Raw genomic sequence first — 23913 nt, forward strand, 5'->3', positions numbered from 1 at the left:
ACAGCAGTATCCTCTCATACCTGTTGAGAACACTTTCATCCTTAATGGGCTCATTAGCCACATTGTTAATTGAGTGCTATTCAGGCCAACATCAAAGCTAATAATAATTGTTTACTTACTTACTTGCTTTACCAAAATAGACCCAACTGAGGCAAAAGGTTGCTCTATTAGAAAGTATATGTTCATAAAGGGACACTTTTCAAAAACTAAATAAAATGAGGCATAAAACAAAATAGTCTGGTGATTAAAAAATATCACTCAACAACCCGTGTTGTTCATTATGTGAGAATGTTAAAAAAAAAAAAAAAAAAAAAAAAACTGCTAAATTTTAACCAGAAAAATCCTAAATTTGTCTAATGTGTGTTTTTTTTTTAAAAGATTATTTAAAAATGACTTCTTAAAATCTAAAACATATCATGTCACATTTAAAAAGATCAGAATAAAACTTTTGTTTTAGTATCATAGAAAAGGAGCAAAAAAATACTCATTTAAATTAACATATATATATATATATATATATATATATATATATATATATATATATATATATATATATATATAATGTTTAAGTATTTCTAAGATAATAATAATAATAATAATAATAATAATAATAATAATAATAATAATAATAATAATAATAATAATAATAATAATAGTTTATCTTGGTGTTTTTCTGTAAGTTTTTTCTCCTCCTACACCCCGCTGTCATATTAGTGGATAATGGGATCCGAAAATGGAAGCTAACTCATTGGAATTAAATTTATCAGCATGTGCTCAGAGGTAATAAGCTGTCAGTTATAAAATGAAGATTTGTATTTAGATATATGATAGGAAGAAAAATGAATAGGCAAAATAAATGAAGCTGCTTTACAACTAAATTACTTATTTGGAGCCAACAGACCACGAAGAGAATCATGATGATGACAACGATTATTGCAGATAATATTTTTCCTGTGGAGGTGAAAATAGTGAATATGAAATAATTACGTAAGGGAGATCCATAAAGCGTTAACAGTAGTGAATGGTTGCAGAAATGTTTTGATAGAAGGAACCAAACCTTGAGGCATTATCAAACATCATAATGTAAGAAATCTAATTAGCACTGAAGGGGGGAAGGGGGCTTAAAGTGACGTACGCATAAAGCAATAAAGTTTACATACAAAAGAGTAGAAGCTACAATTATAACAAATTTCACACATTTTGACAAACTTATCCATACAGGGATAATTACATACATTTGAGCAAACTATGTGTTTTGTTGACAATCATGTGCCTGAATCGCTCTCACTCTAAATGCAGTTGCAGCTCAGTGGGGAGGCTGGATATCCATTTCAAACTGAAATTTTCATCATAGCAGGATTTTCTATTTTTAAGCTGAGGCTGAGCTGATGAAAGCTGGTCGAACTTACACCTAGGCTTGGGGCTAAGGCAGCTGCATTTCAATTGATTAGGCACCCATGCATGATGAAAGTTTTTAAAAGTGACACCATAGTCAAAACATTTCAAAGAAAACAATCCCTGCAGTATGCCAGGATACTGCAAATATGCCAGAATCCACATGAGAGAAAGAGATGAGAGGAAACTGAACACAAATTCAAGCACATTAAATTTAACAGTATATGACAGCAACTGTCTTATTATTGCTTATTTACTTCTGCTAGTAACTAATTTGTGCTTTGCATAAGATGTCATTTTGTTATTTGAAATGAATTGATGACAATGAGCTATCTTTATTTACCTGTTTCATGCAGAAAGGAAGACTTTTGGAGCATCGTTGAAGCTGATAAAATTAAACATTTATCATTTTCCTTTGAATAGAAATAAATTATAAAATAAACAAATAATTAAATAAATAACAATTCAAGCTAGAGACTGTAAAATATTTACTATTATGACAACAGCAAATCCTTGCATGTGGCAATGCTGTACAATTGATTTTATCTGAAAGCTGATGCAGTTTTTAATATGTTATGTGTTGAGAAACAAAGATCCGATAGATATGTTCTTTCATTTGAGCACCTGCTGTAAACAAGAAAAGAAAACTGTATTAAAAAACGCTGTATCTATAGGGCCCATGTTTGATGTCTGTCAAATCATTAAAAAGGGGAGACTCCCTTATCAAACGGCTGGGATCAGCAATAGTGGTGGCACATCACTGAAATGAGGTATGTCTTCCATGGGGGCAACTTGAGGGGCTTTTGTGAATTTATAGAGTACGATAAAATCAGCTTCATATTTCTCTGCGAAATCGGCTGATGAAAGGAGCCTGAGCGAGAATTACATGGCAAGAGTTTTGTCACCAGACCCATAGGCTTTAGAGGCTGCGAATTGAAAAGATAATGAGAAAAGCCATGCTGCAGGTTGGCTGTGTTTAATAAGTCATCATGCCTCTATCTATTGTTAGTTGCACGGAGCCCACCAAGATTGTTTTTTCCCCATGCTTAATACTCTGCAGCAAGCAGGCATTTCAATGGATATATTATATCCAGCACAGCGGCACAGGCTAGCAGCTTATAGCACAGACACCATTACACAGTCATGTGATAACAGTGAACAAAGAACAATGTCTTAAAAATGAGACTGTTCTCCGGTTGCCTCTCTTTTTGAAGAGTTTGTGATTGCAATTAAGATAGATGGCTTAAAACAGGACAGGCTAATTCTGTGCAGAACTTACAAGTATAATTCTCCCTTCCTACACAAGGCACACTACTAGTTTGTGTCTATGAAGCCAATATGCAGGCAGCAGTTGACAGCAAGATAAAGAGTGACGTAAACACTGTGGCCCTCAGGATGCTGAGAATGATATTTGGCAGATGTATTTTTGCCTCCTTTTTAAAAATTTGTTCATCGCATATCTCATCAAACAAATACTCGCCGTCCCAGTGATCTCTTTATTCTTCTTGCGGATTCCGTCTTTCACTAACGTCGGCATGGAGGGGGAAAAAAAAAAAAAAAAAAAAAAAAAGAAGCCTGAAGGAAAACAAATTCAAATGTGAGCTGATGATGAATGGCTGAACTGATTTTCTGGCAAGAATTAAAGCTTTGTAACGACACTTGACACGTATTTGATAAAAGGAAGGGGGAAAAAAAGCACAGCTTTTTACAGTTTGTGTAATTACTGTATGCCACATATAATGGCCCATATTTTACATTTTGACAGCACACTCCAGAGCAATCTTTTGTCTTTATGTCATTGCCTCTGGGCATGCATGAAAACAACTTATTACTACATTCAAACCTGGCCAGACTGTTTGTTGTACACATCCATCCACTTACACAAGTAGAGCTGTTTTAAAAGACAGGCTTGTCACATACTCTGATCAGCGAGAGTCAGTCAGAGGGATTTCTGAGGCGTGCAGAGTTTTTAACATGGAAATTGGCTTTGAACCCCATCTGCACAGGTCGGCACATCTTTGGGCAAAGCTCTGCCTCTGCTGACAGGGAAAATGAACCATCAAGTCCTTATAATGTGGCCTGATTATTATCCTACTTACCCCCTGCAAATTTAAACTTCGACTGAATTTATACACCCTGTAAATTCTGTAAACTCTAAAGGCGAGGAAGGCGTGATGTCTATTTAAAGAAAGAGTTACATATAGGCAGTTTGTATATGATCCTATCAGCGACTTCTTTTTAAGGAAGTTGCGATTGTTTCATCAACACGTTCTTGCAAACCTCGCAAAGATAAATATATAAAAAGCCAAATCTGCCTGGAAAGGGTTTCTAGATATGGGATGGCATGAACCATTAACGTGAGTAGTTATAAATCTGTTAAAAGGCAAAAAGACAATGGTTTCAAGTTTCACTTATTATCAATTTGATTTTCAGTGTATAAAATTCTGGCATCACAAAACAACTGGAAAATATCCTACCTGTGTAGAAAATGCTGCTTTCAGACCCCCAAATCAAAAGAAAATACAAAAAAAAACAAAAAAAAACCAACATTTATGTCATACTCAAGTGAGATGGGACACTGACTGTGACACATGATACAAACCAAAGCAAAGTGTGTTCAGCAACATTGGGAAGGGATCTGTCAACGTCCAATCTGAGATGTCTTTATTTGACACGATTAGGTTTTGTTAGGCATCTTGCGCCAGTCCAGCCCGCTGGTGTCCCTTTCACCCCTAAAAGCAGATGGGGCCCTGACCTCTGCAGCACTGGTCCTCAAAGCCGAGCTCTTTTCAGCTCAGGCACATAGGGAACCTCCCTGTTCCCCTCCCACCAGCAACATCCCATTCAGCTGCAGAGATAACTTTATTCATCTTGTGCATCATTGTATCCAGCTGAATGCGGGAACTATGCAGATACTTGAGTGTGAGTGAATTGAACTAGTGTGCGTGAATGTGTTAAGGACAGGAAAGACGGGGAAGTGTTATGTCTTAATTTCTTCATTTTGACAGAACATTTATTGATGGGCTCACTTTGGGGAAAGAAAAAAAAAAACACCTTCATTTTTCATTTTCATTTCACCGTGAGAACTTTGTCTGATTTGATGGCGATTGTGTTATGATTATATATCAGCGCCTAAAATATACAACCATTAAAAGAAAATTGAAAAAAAAAAACAGTTATGCCAGTGCCTAATTTACATAAAAGTGCTAAACAGTCGTGTTTTTTGTCCTCATCCCAATTTTTTTCCCCCTTTTTTAGTCTCCCAAGTTTGGTAAACTCTGCTGTTTAACTATGGACAGCTGGCAGGGACAGTTGAGCTCATGTTCACCTGCCTAAGACCAAAACAGCACTAGGACCACCCTGCTCTTCTCTCATCATTCATATTCAAGCCAGGGCCTCTTGACAAGTCTGCTGATCTCACTCAATGTTTTGTGATTTGGACAATACGTTTTCACTGTGTGGGCAAAAATGCTGAGGCCATCACACTTCTTGAAACCAGTCTCGTGAGACTCAACTGAGGCAGAAGCTCCCAAATCAGCTTCCTCCGAGAGCTTTTGCTCATCTCTGACAAGTCTGATTCTGCTGTCAGAGCTCAGGATTGTGTTTATCCCAGAACAATTTATAAGGAAGCAACACATTCAAATAATAGTTTATTTTGCAGCCCACACTTTAAAAAAAACATTTAAAAAAGATGCTGGACCACTTATGTTTTTTTGTTTTTTTTTTCATTTTTATAAGATGGTAGAACGTTAGATATCTGCAAATAGAAAGTTTATTTCATTATGATCATGACTCTGATATTTTAATGCGTTGGAAAGATATGTTAGGGATAATTAAAACAAAACTTAGAAATGCTACATGGAGGGAAATTAAAAAGCCCATATGCACATCAATTTTTATAGTATACTGTTTAATTATCAATGATTTTCTTATTTAACAAATAAACAGTTTTAGTTTTGTTTTCCAAACTTTAGCTTATCCTTACAACTTTTTTAACTGTGATTTTCTTCAAAGTGAAGCAAAATGATGCTAAAAAATATGCTTCTTTATAAAGAGTGTGAATAAAATCAGAGCTAAAAATCCTTTTGGGGGTTTCGATATCCCAAGGAGAGAGGTTTATACATTAGCGCTGTAGTTGCAAAACACTGTTGATATTCAAATGATTATTGTGCAAAATCTGGGATAAGCTTCTGTGTGAGAGCTCTTCTAAGTGCCTACAACTATTGCTAATTCCCCTCACCATTGTGAGCTGAACAAAGGCCTTAATCCCATTTCACTTTTGCAGAAGGCTGGGGCTATTTTCCCTCTCATAAACCAACAACACTCCCCCAAGCCAGAGCTGAGAGGTTCTGAGAAAGGGGCCAGTGTGTGTATACTTCAAGGCTTTTTTGTCCAACTTGGCTAGTGCTCTGCATAAACTTTTAAGTGGTCCCAGTAGGCCTCAAACACCTTTTGGCAGAAAAATAAGCTACCACAAACTGTAAAAAGGAAGCCAAACACTCTCTTAACCTGGACAATACAAAAGAAAATATATGAAGTCTTTTATAAATTAGTCCAGGCTGCAAAGAGTTAACACACATTTTTTTTCATGCACTCGTAAAGGAACTTTCATTCTTCTGAAAGCAGCTCTCTTTCTCAGCATTGTAAATCCTTTAATACATTATTTATAGCGTTGTGGTCCACTATCAAAGCAAGTCGAGTAGGACAGGATTCATTTCTTGTACTTTGTAGTATTGCATTAGCTTGCAGTGAAAATAAAACCACTTCTCTGACTTTGACATAATATTTTCTCTTTGTCATTCAACCAGCTTCAGTTCTAGCTTTCAAAATTAGGGTTTAATTAAAGCAAGTAACAGTTTCAATAATATAATTAATTAAATTCTAATTTCATCACAGAAACTTAATTGCATATGTGCATATTGCAAAGACATTGAATTACTTTGGATTTTTATACAAACCTGTCATTTAATGCTACATCAATAGTTTTTTTCATCTCCGTTTATCATTGAATTTCTCTTTTAAATGAAAGAGCATTACACATTACATACATAAAAAAAGGTCTTTCAGTATTTAACTTTTTTTCTATAACAATAGGAGCAGAATATGTGCAGTACAACTCCGTACATGTGTGTGGGTTTGGCAAAGCTCCTTGGAACAGACAGTAAAACCAGTAACCCAGTTGTTTGGTAAGTAAGTGATGGCTTTATTCAGCTTCTGTGTCATGCAGTGCATGTGAACCAGCATGCAGGCCAGCATGTGGCCTGTGTTGGCTCATGTTAGGTGTGTAGTTCGAGGGTTTACTTGCACATAAAAAGGAGGGGCACATACAAATACAAATGTGCCAGGAATTTTCTTAGACAGCCAGACAAACCATTCTCCTTTAATCTTAATCAATTAGACACCCATGAAGTGCAAACAAATCACAAACCTGTCAGCGTACACAATACAGTGTAAAGAATCTGCAAATTGCATGCAGTGTAGACAAGCTGTACCCCTTCCTACAAAGCTGCTGGCCTTTAAGAGCTTCAGATCACACAGATCATATTTGTGCCACTGACTTGCAGTAATAAAGAGGATCTCTTTGCTAAGGTGCCCACTGGAGCCTACAACTGTTAGCTTAATATCCACTGGGATCCACTGAGGTGAGTGTAGCCTTTCACATACAATACTCAGCCTTGGAAAGTGATAGGTCTTTGCTTGATGTTAATGGTTTATAACATCCCCAGATGGCAAAATGTATCTGTAGAAAACCAGGCTTAATGGTATTTCCCTTGCTTAAGTTGACAGAGAGATAATCCATGGTTAAAGTATTATTGAATTTTCACACCTGAACACATGGAGTCATGTATCCAATTCTACAAAGTCTTATTGTTACAGAAAGCCATTGGAGGATGTTTCTACGGTGCAGGGTGGGATGCCAGAGTTAAAGAGCCCCTTTTTCACCTGTTGCTTGGCGAGAGGCAACACATGAATTGTTTAAAACAAACAGAAAACATAACAACTACAATAAACTGTCTCCTCTTCTTTTAGTTTTTATTTTTGACTGTGCGAGTGCAAATGCCTATAAAATGACAGAAAAAGTACTTTAAAATAAATCCAACTTCAAATGCAAAGCAGTAGACAATGAATTTATTTAGTGTTATATACCTTATAATGAAGTGGAACACAAGTAATCTTGATGCCTGTTTAACTATGTAATGATTGTAATCTGAATTTAATCACATACTCCTTGCAGGAAAGCTCTGCCCTCTGTATTTACAGGAACTTATATGAAGATTAGGACTGTTTATGCTGAAACTACCAGCTTGTCAGTGATGTTACTCTCAACCAAGTAAGACCATGTGATACACTGCACTTAGTTTTCATTGCTTAAATGTTGTGAAAGTGGTGTTAACTATTACTGCTTCCTTTAACATACAAATTATATTTTGTCATAATAATTCTAATATGTATCCGTACTTCTGAATCTAACCTCTCTTCTTACATTCAAAAGTGTTGAAACAGGCCTGAAAATATGACTTTTCAACCGCTGTACATGTGATGGAAAAATTAAAAGTAAAGCATGCGTCTGCCTTCAGATTTACTTTGCACGTAAAGTTCAAAGAAGAAATGCATGGCGGGCATGGTCATCCACTTTCTATGTAAAAGTGTGTATTACCACAGAAACTGGATTCTGGTTGCAATAGATGCCGGTTCCAAAGGGTGTTGATTGAAAAAAAAGCACCAACTTCTCATGGTGAAAAAATTTACAAGTCAGTCCTTACCTGTCATGTTAAGTCCTCTTATTTTCCATGATGGGAAGTAAAAGATCTAGATTGAAGTGGCCAAAACACATCCAGTTGTTTATTCAATGGTTCACCATTCTTGGATCTGACTGATTCAATAAACTGAACTTGTCAACATCCTCAAGAACATAGAATGCAGCAGACAATTGCAAACCCCCCCCCCCCATGTGAATTGTCAATGTTCATGCACAGAGTATTGCAAGCAACCGATGGTGTAGCTAAACTCAGACCTCAGAAATGCCAACCGAGGCCAGTCGAGCCCTATCTCACTATCACTGTCACATGTTGCCATTGTGCCAGGACCCCTTTGTTGTTGCAGATCAACCCAGAGGATATCACTTAGCCTCAGTTCGCAATGCCAGTAAAGCGCTTTGACACAATATTCTAAGCCACAGAATGATCTCATGAAAGTGTCACACAGTTCTATTCCTGTGGTGCTTAAATCTGGAAAATGGTTATTAAAAAAGACAATAACGAGCAGCAAAAAGACAAAAATCTGAACAAAGATTGCCCAATAAATAACTGTCCTTGATTGCACTTGAACTCAAGCCTCAATGAAAACACCTTTAGCTGGCATAAATATAATTTCAAATAATTTATGAATGCTAGAAATAAAGTAATAACTGTTATTGAAGAAACTTGTGAATAGACAGGTTTACTGCAACAGCATCTCACACTTGGTAAAATGGTGTTTTAAAGTATTTGTTAAGGTAAGTACTGCAACAAATCAGGTATCCCACAGGTGGAGAGAAAACTACATTTATAAAGAAGTTGTTTTCAATTTTCAGTGAAGTTCCTGCAGAAAATACATTTTAGGGAAAAAATAAACAAAGAAAACTAGAAAAGCATTCTGAGAGCGCAGACCTCTGCCAAGCAGCTTATGTAATGGTTCCAACCTATGTTCTAGTCCTACACTCATTTTATATTGATACACTATTAGATTATTTGATTTGTTGATAATAATTTCAGTGTCCTGCTATATTCAATCAACAAACTGATCAAGAAAGCTGGTTCTGTGCTTGGAGAAACTCTGGAGCTGCTGGAGCTGATTGTCCAAAGAAGAATGCTGCACAAGCTGATGAAGATGATGAAGAATTCTTCACTCCCTCTCCACAACACAGTGAAGAAACAACAACGTGTGTTCAATGAGAGGCTTCTTCAGGTCCGCTGTAAGACTGAAAGATACAGAAGATCATTCCAGCCATCAGCCTCAGGAACAAGACCTCCTCAAGTTAATTATTATCTACTACAATATTGAATTTCCCTTTGGGTATTAATAAAGTATTTTTCATTTCATTTTCATTTCATTTCATTAATTTCATTTCATTTCATATTGTGGTATTTGTTGCATGTTTATATATTGGTTTGTTCTCTCACAGTGAGAAAGTTTCAAAGATTCCCTTTTTTCCTGTTCTGGATCATAGTATCCAGAAATTTGCCAGGATCCCGATCTATCTTTGATATCTTGTGATATCTATTGATAAGTTTTCCTTGACAAGTTATCAATAGATTATCCTTTGATAACCATTATCTATTATTGATAACCATTATGTATTGTTAACTTCTTTGTTGAACAAGCACCCTGACCATTTACTGCGGCATTTTGAGCATATATACTGAAAATGGCCGTATTTTCCAATAATAAAGAATACTTTAAAAATTCCTTGATCAGATGTTGATACTAATCACTCCCAAAATTGAATGGTTAGACCAAGACACATTCATAGTAAAATACAAAAAATCATAAAAATCTCACCAGTAGTTTTACGTAAAGTTGATAACAGACAGATACAACTAAAACATAACCATTCGCCATCTCCTTGGCAGCACATAAATGAAGAAAAATCATCTTTAAATGTTGATTTCTTCTTAAATGACTATACAAAAAAAAAAAAAATAAAAAAATAAAAAATCATTATAGCGCTCAGTAACACCCACTCTGCAGCACCCAGTTTGAGTCTAAGGGTCTGTTGAAAGGCTTCAGGATGTGTTTCTTGAAGTAGTTCATGGTGGATTTTAGGGTCTGCTTTGGGTCATTGTCCTGTTGTATCCTGTTGTAGCAGCTTGCCTCTTTATAGTTTCAGTTTCCTGACTGACTGATCTTTCTATAGCATTTCCCTGCTATGTCAACATCAATTAACGTCAATATTTAGATCCCCAGCCAGTTGTTGGACCTGTTTTGTAGACCATGAAAACTTATTCACTTAAATAACAAGAATATTTGTAGAGTTGCACAGTTGCAGTTAATTATTTTGTTTGTTTTGTTTTGTTTTACACTAATAAACATAAAACTATTTCTGTCTTTGCAAGTGCTGACAGTTAGGCATAAAAACAATGATTTAGGCAAACTGGGACTAAACACACACAAAAATATTCAAGCTTTGTTCATCTAAGAAGAAAATGGATTTATAAGCTATGTCCATAACTTTAAGCAGTTTTTAACATTGGGGTACTCTAAATGTGTGGTGGCAGTTACATAAATAAAAATATCAGGCAATACCATTTCAATCAAATAATCATATAGTATAATCTTAGCTAAGATTGGTGCGCCCATGAAGAATAGTTTTTGGTACAGAAAGTTAAATGTTTTGGTTTAGCTGTTTGATCATAATCATTGATTATAATGTTTTTCACATATTATTACCTTCATAGCATATTTAGCTTAAGTCATGTTGTGATTTCTGTCAAACTTAAAGTTGCCTATAAAATCTTAAAATTTAGCTTCAGCAGTTTAAATGTTTATTTAAAATTTCACTCAGAGTGAGCATACCAACTTAAAGTGTGTAAGAATAGTTGATATCCAGAAAAAGAAATGGGCATAAAAAAAAAAGCCTCAAATTCTGAGCACAGTTGTGAATGAACAGTCACCATCAGTGGCCAAAGTTCTTCCAGGATGAAAACATGTTTTCATCTGCAAAGGAATCTGGTGGCTTCAGGTGCAGCAATGACTGACTACAGGCTCACAGAACTACAAAATGTTTTTAAAGACTTCTTCCATGTGACTTTCAAGGCAATACTTATCCTAAAATGGTGCTCTATCTCAGAGGGGCCAAAGTTTACAGAGTTTTTTGTCCATTCAAAAACACCAATTTAAAAATTGGTCGCACAAGTGTGGCAGCTGCCACCCATGAGGGCCAATACGGCCCATGGTATTTAAATAGAAATGGATCCCTCTATGAAAATAAAAACTGAACTGTTATTTTGGTGATACAAATTTAAAAAGAGATTTTATTTACCACAGTTAATTACTGCGGTTCGTTGACAGTGTGAAAGCAAACGGAACATCCAGTGAGCCAAAGAGGACCTGTCATATAACCCAACATGCTAAATAGCTCGCTGCGTCTCCTACTGCTCATCCTGGACATGTTTTCTTGTGAAAGTGTGTTAGTTTTCTTTTTTTAACAAAAAACAAAAATTGTAAAAATGAACAAATTTATTGTTGCTTAAATTTTTTACTTGCAGTGAACAAGTTGTTAGTTCTGGCCAATCAATAAGCCATATTTTCTTCTTTGTCAGTGGTTGTTCAGTTGTTGTAACTACATAATGTGTCCATGTGATTTGATTTGCTTGTGCAAAGTGCAGCTCGCAAAACAAACCAAAGGAATGCGCAAAACTTACTGGACCTCTCCACCCAATCAAATTGACTGTCCCGAGCTGTTCCGGTGTGAATTTGGCCCAAGACATTAATACCTTTATACAAGCCAGCCACCAACAAATAGTTAGAGTTAGAGGTAAATGTAAAAGTTAAAATCAGTGTAAAAGTATTGATTTACATTTTCAAAAGTTAATGACATAAAAAAAAAAACAACAACAACAACAAAAAAAAACCCATAATCATCGATAAAAAGGCTTAATAGTCATTGGTTAACCGCTCTGGTTATGGTGTGAAACACTGCCTCACAAATCAGCCGCACACTGAAACATCATCTCACAATACCTGACCTTCCATTGTGAAAAGCATTTTTTTTGACAAACGACCAAACTGTGATGGTACTATGATGGACTAGCGACCTGTCCAGGTGTACCCTGACTATCACCCAATGATTGCTGGTATAGGCTCCAGCTTCCCATCGACCCTAAATCGGAAAACGTAGTTAAGACAATATTTGGATAGAGGATTTTAGTTGTGAAAATAGACAGGTAAAGTCAGTTTAAGAGCAGATCCCCTAAGGGTATATTGCTTTATGTTCATGTACTGCAGCTAAGGACAGAAACACAGAAAATGGAGATAAGCAACTTTGTTGTGGGCCTGATTTATAGAGGCGTTTCACGAATGCTCACAGCAAATTAGTCCACAACAGAAGACACCCTGCATAGACAAGGCCGTCTTGCAGATCTTGTGACATGTCTAAGAAGGTGATCGCTTGTTGACACACTCTTACTGGCATGTCAGTGTCACTGGTTGGGAAACTAAATGGAAATGGAAGCTTTTCTTGCACTTTGGCAACAGTGAGAAGGCAGACAACCAGTTTCAACTAACCTTTTAATTCCTTTAAAAAAGTCTCAAGAAAAGTAAATGTCATGTAGTTATAGGAATCACATCAACACTATTTGTGAAGAGCAACATGCAGAGGGAACACTTCAGTGTGTGGCAGATTGACTAACTAAGACAGCAGGGTTAAGAATTAAAGGTGGGTTCTTCAGGCTAGCAGGGTCTGTTTAATTATGGAAGATATTTTGTATGAAAGAAACAAGGTCTATGTTGTCATCTCTTATGGATAGCAATATTTTTTCAATGAAAGTGGAAGGTCCTACTTAAAAAGAAAAACAAAAAAAACCCAATTTATTCTGTAAAGAAATTGTTGCTAACATGATGTGATGTTTGGAGCAAAAAGCAAACAGTAGGTGGAGAATAGCTGCCCTTACTAAACCCAACGACATTCTGAATTAAACTTAACCTTTTTCTTCTTTTTTTACTTTTGTGTTGCCAAACAAAAAATTTATTTGTGAAAATAGCTGTAACCCCCAAACTCTGCTTAACCCCAACTCTTTTACTTATACTATTGAAATGGTGTGGTAAAATTTTCAGTGCATCTACAAATATGAAACTATAGAAATACATATGTGTCAGGTTTAAAACCTCTGTGACATATAAAATAAAGAGAGAGACACGGATTCAGAACTCAGAGTAACCTTTGCAAAGGGAAGAGAACAATCTCAGAGCTTGCACAGAGACTGCGGACTTTCTTCTTCGCTTGCTCTTCTTCTGCTCAGGCTTTTTTTTGCCAGATAATGGCATGATGCATATTTTGAGTTCATCATACATTTTTCAGTTAAAAGGCAAAAGTAACGTCCTTCACTCCTGCAGCTGTTAAAACAAATGAGCATCTATTTAGTTATGGTTTAACAGACTTGCAGAAGTAAGACATGAGTAAAACACGAAGTGCAAAGATAACAATGGGATGCTCTGTCTGAGTGAGCCTCATTCAGCCTGAGGCACCCTGCTTCACCAGAAAGAATAATCTTTATTAAAGTAATGTCAAAAGTTAACATATAGTAAAAGAAAAGATAAAGTCATAAACAAATGATAATATATAAATTTTCTAACAAAATTGAAACAAAATATCACTCCTATAATAATTAAGCTATGAGGGATTGTGAACATTTTAAACATAATAAAACAAACCCTCAAATACAACACACTGTAAATTATTTATGCAAACATTTGGTTATTCATATAAAATATATGTTATAAAAATATCAGCAGTTCCAAAAAAACACATTGCTCTGTGAGGGAAACTAATAATGTATTTAATTGCAGTTGGTATTATGCAGGGATTAGGTAAGATGTAAAATAAATAATTAAATAAAGTAAATCTTTCTTCACCTTATTAATATTGTGTAAAAATGAATATTTATCAGAAAATGTTGAACATAAAAAAAGCACTTAGCCCCAGTTGCTTATTGGTTTTATTAAGGTCTTAACTGGTGTGATAAGTTGTAACATCCAGGTGATCATTAAATAAAATCTCTTATCAGGTGTTCACTCATGGAGGAATTAAGCTGTACTTTTGTAAAGAACATTTTCACCTCAGAGTTTAATTAATATTAAAGAAGTGGCAAAACAATAGCCCCTCTGCATTTGAAATCTTAACCCCAGGTGCCCTCATTTGGAGTGCCTTGCATATCTCCATGCTGCACCAGTCTAATCTATGGCACGTCAGTGTGACCAGGTGAAAAGTGGCGTTAATTCTATATTGGAGCTGGGCATGTGTTGAGAGCAGCAGAGACAGGTAGAGCATGCCATGGGAGTCGGAGTGTGACCTGACAGGGATTGGCAGGCAGGGTGTTAATTGGGTAGGTGCACCAGCCCATTTGTGTAGGCCATCCCATTGCAGAGAAGACATTGTACCTAGATTCTGACTCCCGGGACAAGCTGCTGTTCTCTTATAGATGCTCTGAATATAGCCAATGAAATAATTTGTTTCTCAATTACCACGTGACTTTCCCCAGACACAAAGACTGGGGGATGGGAAAGACCATGCATCATATGGTAAAGCCTCTCTAGCGCTTAAAATGAGGTTATCTGGATTGCTAAGAATTCAGCATGTGTGTGTAATAACCTTTACACTTAATTGTCAAGAAAACAGTTTAGGAAGTGAGTTGCAGGAGCTGGAAACAAGTTTCTTTATTAGTTAGAAAGTTATGTGAAAACTTTTTGTCAGGTGATCATTTGTGATGAGCTGGCTAATAAATGTAAAGTAATTAATCTGTCAGTATTATAAAATGTTGGATCTGAAGTCCATCAACCATAATGAAAAGATATTTTGTAGAGATTAAACATTAAACAAGAGCCTGGCCTAGCCTTAATCTGAATTACACTAATTTGCCTTTGTGTGGTGTATTACCAAGTTGTTATGTCATATCAACTTGTGCAGTTAAGCTAATGTAGATGCTTCAAAATTAATTATTCCATGAGTTTAAAAAACTGTATTTTCACTGAATGGATATTATCTCTCAGTGTCCTTTTAGTTTTGTTAAAATGAATTTATTAGCCTTGATCAGATGTAAATGAATCAGAATTTGAATATTTATCATTATTTATGGGTGTGTTACAGATTAGCAAATTAGCTGAGATAAACAACTAAAGGAATGTCCATATCACAACTTAGCCATAAGGTGAATCTTTATTTCTGCTCCCTCAGCATAGTTTCTGGACTTTGTTTTTATTGAACTAAAACGTCAAGAGCTGAATTTGCAATATTTAATTGAGCCTGAAACAATGAAATTGTGATATGCTGAAAATAAATGAATGAATGAATGAATGAATGAACAAATGAATGAATGAATGAATGAATGAATGAATGAATGAATGAATCTTTTGGTAACTTCAGGGTTAAATCTATATACAAATGCACAGATATGTTTTTTGTTTTGGTTTTGTTTTGTATATGAATCAAGTCAAGTTACAAGTGACTTCCCACTAAATTGAGTCATTTCACGACAGCAAGACTTGCTGTCTGTCTGCTTAGAAGACTGCATTACAATATCTAAAGAATTTCAAATCCATACTTATCATGTACCAACATTTTGTTACAGCGCTGATCTTTAGCTGAACTGACAAATGCCTTGTCCCTACACTCTTAAAAACATGGTCCCGTAAACATGGGAATTTATTCAGATTAGTAAAAATGGTTCTAGCACAAGTTAACCAAAAAGTTTTAATGTGTAAATGAATCAATCTGAACCCACAGAGAAACTTTAAAAAACAATCGTACAGTTTTAATCAACCTGAATGTAAAGTAGCACCAATATGCTACACTTTAGTGCAGGTATCACCTACTGTCCTGCATGTTTTAGATGTTTCCCTGTTGCAAAACACCTGAGTCAAATGACAGCTTGTTGGCAAGTTCTGCACAAGCCGCATCAAGACCTATTATTAATTTTACTCAGGTGTATTTCAGCAGGTGACCATGTAAAATCTGCATTGGCTCAAGAGGTCCACAGCTGGCAATGCCTGCGCTTAGAAGTAGGCAGAATACATGGACCTGTTCATTAAATTGTTGTGTGATTTGGTTCCAATAGATTAAATATACAGATATACAAAAATTTAAAATGAGCCAAATTTAAAAGTTTTTTCGATTTGAAAAAACAAATAAAGTAACTTTTACTTATAATTATTTCATTACCACAGCAAAAAATGATCATATATAAAATTATCCTGCGATGGACTGGCGAGCTGTCCAGGGTGTACCCTGCCTGTCGCCCAAAGCCAGCTGGGATAGGCTCCAGCTTCCCCGCGACCCTGAATTGGATTAAGCGGTTCAGAAAAATGAATGAATGATATAAAATTATCATATATACATCTCCGTCCAGAAAAGCTCAGTACTAGGAACAGCTAAGATACTGCATAGGACCCTCAAGCTCCCAGAAAACCCCTAGCTTGAGAGACAAACAGCCACCTGCCCTATATATATATTTATATATATATATATATACATATATATATATATATATATATATATATATATATATATATATATATATATACACATATATACATATTTTATTTATATGCAACCTCAGTAAAAGACATTTTATGTTCAATCTCTTTTAACTGGCCAAATTAGGTAAAAAATAATGAATAAAAAAGCTTGAAAAAAGAAAGACTTTGCCTATGTTGCATCAGAGTTGAATTGCTTTCAGAAACACGTTATATCTGCAGAAAAAACAGTTTTATGAAAAGCGTCATTTATGCATCTAGCACCAGATGTTCAATATGTATTTGAGCTCCTCTAAAGCAACACATTGGTAATGCTTGGGAAATTCTAGTATATATTATTCTCACATAATTTCCCTGAAAGACATAATTTGTCTTTCCTGAAAACTAATAAAAAAAAAAAAAACAATCTGAAAAAAAATACAAAAAAAAAAATCACTATTTATCTTCTTCAAACAGTTGAAAAACAGTATCTGAGTTCTCATTATGAACAATGAAGAATCTTATATGTTGACTGTCATCAATATTGACTTGATTTCCATCAAATCGTTGTGTATCACATGAAAAATAACTGTTGGTTATTTGTTTTGTGTCAGCACATAATTTTAACATGTTAGCATGTTTTCTATATTTGTAGAGCAATCAAAGCTTTTCTACATGTGAAAGATAACTTTCAAAAGCTTCTAAAAATAAATGTTGTGACATGTTGATGATGAAACAGGGGTTCAAAGAGAGTTTGAAAGCATTTCAGTTTCCTGATTCCTGACCAGGAATCTAAACTCATTCATGAATATGTATATATATATATATATATATATATATATATATCTATCTATATATATATATATATATATATATATATATATATATATATATATATATATATATATCTATATATATATATATATATATATATATATATATATATCTATATCTATATCTATATATATATATAATGTATGTGCAAGTGTATATACATATACATGTAGGTGGGTGTGTATGTGCATATACGTGTGTGCATTGATCTCTTTCTTTTGTTTTTTATGTTCTCTTTTCTGTTCTCTTTCTGCCCCTTTTCTGTCCTTTCCGGTCAGGTCCAGCAGCATAACCTCTGTAATACAAACTATTATCCAAAACAAATAGAAAAATAAAATAAGAATCAATAAATACAAGTGGAGCATTAGTGGAGCAAAAGTTCCCCTTGGCAAAATAAATTTGCCCAGCAGAACACAGCATCCAGACCATCAGTCTGCTTGCTTAAATGCTGGACAAGACAGAAAAAAAAAAAAAAAAAGAAAAAAAAAAAAAACTCATTCATGGATCAAACTAATGCTTCTGAAAATGTGAAAAAATGATGGGATGATGCTGGTGGTCCCAAATTCAATAATAAGTTATGTCTTAACAAATGTTGTACACTGAATGAAGATGAATATATATATATATATATATATATATATATATATATATATATATATATATATATATATATATATATATATATATATATATATATATATATATATATGTTGTGTCTGTTGAATATGATTTTGAAATGCAGTGAGCATATATATATATATATATATATATATATATATATATATATATATATATATATATATATATATATAAATATATATATATATATTTTATATATATATATATATATATATATATATACATATATATATATATATATATGTGTGTGTGTGTGTGTGTATAAAATTAACAAAGCTCACATTTGAAATGTTTAAAAAAATTTAATGAAAAATTAAACATGAGACAAGAAATATCAGAAACTTACTCTTTGCTGTGTTTAACTCTGTGTGTATATAAATTCACAATTTCACACTGTGCTGCAGTCTGAACTAGCCATGCCTGCTTTTATTTGAATGTGAATGCCTCTAAAACAGCAAAGGGTATACACAACCTTCAATTTAACCTTAACCATTGTGCTGGATGCAGGCTGGCCTTTCTGTTGTTAAAAATGCGGCATCTTAATTTTTAATAAGCAAAAAGGATTAAATTAAACCTCATGCAATCCAAATGAATTGAGGATTTTTGGATGCATTCATACAAAATGTGTCTGGAAAAGATAATTCCACTTAATGGAAGGAATTTAAAGAAGTTGGCTGGTGCCTCCGCTCCAACTTGGATTACAGCTTCTTTTTTTTTTCCTTGTTTAGTGTTTTTTTATTCCCCTACTCTCTTTCTTTCTTTGTGCTGTCATAATACATTTTGAAAAATGTGGAGAAACTCAGTATTTAGATAAATGGTTAATACGATAATTTAATTTTGACTCAGTAAATAGGGAGATTTTCCTCATCCTATTATATCAGTAAAAAAAAACAAAACAAAAAAAAAAAAAAGATTATTATATTATTTTTAATTTTATAGTAATACAGTGCAGGCACATTGTTTTGTGCTTTATACACCTTTAATTGATCTTTTCCAGTTCACCTGCCGTTCCATTTCCTGTTTCCACATAGATTTCCTTCACTCCGAGTTCGGAGCTGGTGTGAGCTGTCCGATTTGTGGGTGATATCTCAATTAAGCAAAAAAGGAAAATCTATTGTTTATGGGGGTGTGAGGGGGTATTTCCATGCCGCAGGCTTTAAAATGAGAACAAGAATGTGTTCGGTCAGCTTGAACAGCGCAGGAGGATTTTGGGGAGGACTCGTTCTTTGTGACACATGCAGCATAGACATAATGAATTATATTATAATTACAAAGCGCAGTCTGTAGAAGTGAACAATATAGATATTTGGCCAGGGGGTGGAGTGTGCTGCTCCACAGAGACTGAGCCACTCCAGACTGCATTTCTATTCAGATCACTTTAACTTAGACAAATCTCAATATCAATGAATAGGGCTTTGTTTGGGAAATAAAAACATTTGAACAAGGACGCCTCATCTTCTCATACATTGGGAGCATGTAAGCAATTCCAACCACCTCAGAGGAAGACGCTGAACAACTGAGACTTTGTTGGAAAAAAAAACAACAAAACAAAACTCACATTGGATTTATTAATAACTAATCAAACATGAGACCGAAACACAAACACACAAAACTCCATAGATAAATAAATGTCGGCAGGAGCATGTTTATCTGAGGAGAAGGGTTCATGTGTGATGCTGGAGGAGCTGCAGTTTGTTGAGGAAACGGGCAAAGCAGCGCGAGCGGAGAAGCAGAGGGGAGGGAAGCTGGCAGTGACTGAGAAGATGAGGATTTGACGGCAAGGTGACAAAGAGTTCAAACAAAATGAGGCTTGTAGATTAGCAGCACTCCCCTCAGTGACAGGTGTCATCTCTTGGGGCAGTCTGTCACTCTGCCTGCTGCCACTCTTTATATAATGTGAGGAGAGAGAGAAGGAGGGAGAGGAGGAGAGGCAGTAGCACTTGCACCTCACGAGCTACCGTCTACCCTGCTGTACCTGCCAGCAACCAAGATTAAAGTCTGAGTGGCAGGAGCAGAGTGAAGTGAACAAAAGTTAAGCAAATGTTTATTTACCTCCCTACCAATGAGGTTTCAACACATTAAGACAGGATAAAACATATGTGTGTATATCCTCTTTAAACGTGATTTGATGTTATTTGAGCAGATACTTTTTAAGCGATGTTTTATAGAAGACACCAGAAACCATCATGGTTTGATGATTTTAATAAAAAGGAAAGAATTTCTAATTTTTTATAAACTTATAACAACAAGACATTAATGTCTATAACTACTATTTCAAACAGCAGTTTAAGAGTATATGTGCACTTTAGCAAATGCACACATTTTCAGATCTAAAATACGTTAAATTAATAAACTGCATCTCCTACATGTGAAAAATTAAGCACATACTAGGCAATTTCTCAAATCAGCATATCAGGGTAGAGTCATAATTTGCTGTAAGGTATGCATTTAAAATGTTGTTTTCTGGTAGTTTGCAATTGTTTATTTAACTAAAATAAAAGGTAAAAGAAAAAAAACACACCCTTTCTCTACGTGTATTCTTATTAGTTTACTTTACCATTAAATCAATCTCATATTTATTTTACATATAAAATAGAGATTTTACTTTTTTTTTTTTTTTTTTTAAAACCACATCCAGAATAGGCAAGATAGGGAGAGAGAGAACTAAGCATAGAAATAGTGGATTGTTCTATTGTATATAGTTGAATTTTGCCCAGACCCATAACAAGTCTGTGATGCAGGAAGGTATTAACTAAAGCTCGGAGGGAGCCAGCTCCCGTCATCCTGGTGACATGCAGACTGAGACCTGCTGCTCTCTGCCCAGAACTCCAACCATCTGCTCCACAGATTGCACTGAAACACACACAGCAAGTGCTGCTGCCTCCCCTCTGGGTGAGAGAGTCACCAGAGGGTCAGTTACTTCTCCAGGACTTTCTCCTTTATACTTTAGACTTCTCTCACATGCATATGTTGATTATACTCAGCAAGCAGCTCCACCAGCAATATTAAAAACTGGACACATTGACAAAGTAGGAGCAGGTCTAACAGGCAGAGAGGAAGACTACACAAAAAAGAGTGGATGATGGAGGGGTGGGGGGCTGGAGACATATTCTGATGTTTGTTTTTGACAGATGAGGGATGCCCCCTATTGACTTTGTAAGGGAAGATAGAAACAGGGGTACAGAGAGTAAAACCAAAGAGCAGCAGCGACTACAAGATGTGAAGTGAAATAACCTGAGTGTCAGCGTTCTCGCAGTGGGAAAAAAGGTTCCTAAGATTATATGGACAAAAGAAAGACTCAGACGGCCAATATACATTAAGGATTTAAAATATTCATTGCATAGGTTGGAAGGGAAAAAAAGGTTATGAGAGAATTTGGCACCTTCCCAAATGGAAAATTCTTTCTGAATAGCAAGCAGGTTGCGTAGAATCGGTCCTGTAATGAAAACGAAGATGAGTGCTAGCTGGTTGCAGCATCACAGGGCCATTTATTTTGTAACCTTGGAAATAATCGATTACAAATGTACTGTATCAGTAACTAAAGTTAGAAGAAAACATTAGGCATTAAAAATCCTTAAAGCGTGCCCTTTTTTTTTTTTTTTTAACCTCTTCTTTATAGCTTAAATGAATTTACTGATAAACAGATTTCACACACTTACAGCATGACGGCATCCATGCCATGTGCATTGAAAATCAAGTCATATGTCTCACAGTGCCTCTCAGGTCTGTGAACCAGCCTCTGTTGGGGGAAATCGACCACCCTGGGCACAGTTGTGCTGGAGTGAGTAATGAGGCAGGCTTTCCACGATGGCTGATAGAGGCTCCCATTAACAGCCATGCTTCAGGGTATTCTCTGTCTCTGTGTTGTGGAATGGAAATGAGATCTGATAGAACCATGTATAATTTGTTGTCACATCAAAGTGACACTTATTAGCTTTATTTCCTTATCAGCGTTACATCTACAGTACCTCTGGGTAAATATTTCACAAGTGCAGACTGCTGCTGGCCTGCTTTTGTTGCGAGGAACTTTCATTGAGTTCCACTGCTTGTACAATTATATGCCTTCTTTTGTCCTGTTTTTAATTTGGTTAAAATAAAAAAAAGCTCTTGACAGTACAAAAAGAAGTTCTTAAAGCTCATATTCAATGCTTCAGTTGGTTCTTGAGAAAAAGTTTCGGCATCCTCTTTCTTTTCAACACCAAGGTCTCATTATTAATAGCATTCTACAGTATGTAAAGGTTTTTTCTCTCTACCCTGTTTTTTTTTTTTTTTTATGTATTTCATTTATATGTTATCATTTTCACACTGATACAAATACACACTATCACTCATGCTTTCCATTAATCTCAAAGCTATTCTGAAGTGGATTATTTTGAATTCATCCAACATGCCTCTTCATGTCTTTGTGACTTTGAATTGGGATGTTGCTGCATAGACCACTATCAGAGCCGAATTATTTCCACAAGTCCAGGTAAGAATTGAGCATTGAAGGGCTATATTTTACCACTGCATCTATAGATGTGCGGCATTATAACTCATGAGTGGCACCTCATTTCACACAGCCTAATGGCTTGACACTGAGAGCACACAGGGGATCCAGGCAGCGATGCTTCCCCTCGTTCTTTCTTTTTTTTTTTCTTTTGGTCCAAGTTTTATGAGAGACAAGGATTATGGCTGATTGAAAGTCTGAGTGAGTCTTAGCACAGCACTGATGTTCAATACCATGAAACTTTTCCTGTTGATGGCTTAATTCTATTAATGATACACAAGCAGCATTAGCTATATCACAGTTATTTTTTAATCTACTGATTCTGCAGGCTCAGTTTTCTGGACTAACTACAAGCTTGACAAGTCAATGATAAGTTTAGACATGGCTCTTCTTATTTCCACCCAAAAAACATCACCTCAGTCTGCAGCAGCCCTGTGATATTTAACTGATTAAGATAGAGGAAGGCAGACGCTGAGGCACAGTCTACTCTTTATTGAACTTATCTCACCCGCCTGGATGTGACAGACAGCGTAGCCCTCCAGCTTAGTTGTCATACACCAGCGACCAGTCAGAGCTCGTCAGGTTGCATGATTGTATAATTGTGTTGTGACACCTTGAACCCACCGGTGGTGTATAACCATGTTAATTTTCTGATAGCACACCGTGGGCCGTTGGAATCAGAGTTATGATGGGTGTAATTTGTGCCTCCAATGGCAGACTGAAAGGAGCAGGTCATCGGCAGGATAAATACAAATTAAAATTGATGCAGGTCTCATTTCTGCTTGACCAGTTTGTGTTGGGAGGCTGCAGAGAGCTAGCGATGGTGCACTTGCCATTTATGCCATTTAGTCTTCCATTTCATTTCAGGGCCTGAAGGCAAGAACACCAAAATAAAATGTACCTGCCAAAAGATGTGCTGCGGTCTCACAGGGCTTATGATAAAACTCAGAATATGCTTGAGATTTTAAACTTGAGTTTTGCCCAAACAAAAACATTTCATCCACACATTTTATAGGGAAAAAATTCATGTAAAGGATAATAGGAAAAAAAAAAAAAAAAGAAACAAATAACAAAGGGATAATTTTTCACGTTTCTCAGATATCGCTAAAGAATTTCCTTGCTGTCTCTGAGTGCATGTGCGCCTGTGCACGAGTGTGTGTACAGGTGTGTGTGTCATATGTCCAGCACAGGCAAAGAGGCATCCTCCTGAACTCCTGTCACAGCTTCTCTGACAGGGAGTTCAAGAGCTCTTCATTACAGCCTCTGCGCATCTGAGAGAAAAGAGAAACAATGCTTAGAGCCCACTGCACATAACCTTTCCATTCAATCAACAGTTCAAACTGTCTCCC

The 23913-nt window shown here is 35.6% G+C and overlaps 1 long non-coding RNA gene across 1 annotated transcript in view; it reads right to left on the bottom strand.

Moving 5' to 3' along the window:
- LOC306760753 overlaps positions 1-23913 on the bottom strand; it is a 115572-nt gene that overhangs the window by 7856 nt on the left and 83803 nt on the right. The gene's annotated exons all lie outside the window — the stretch shown is intronic.

This window comes from Telmatherina bonti (genome assembly GCF_933228915.1).
Source record: "Telmatherina bonti genome assembly, chromosome: 2".
NCBI classification, from domain to species: Eukaryota; Metazoa; Chordata; class Actinopteri; order Atheriniformes; family Telmatherinidae; genus Telmatherina; species Telmatherina bonti.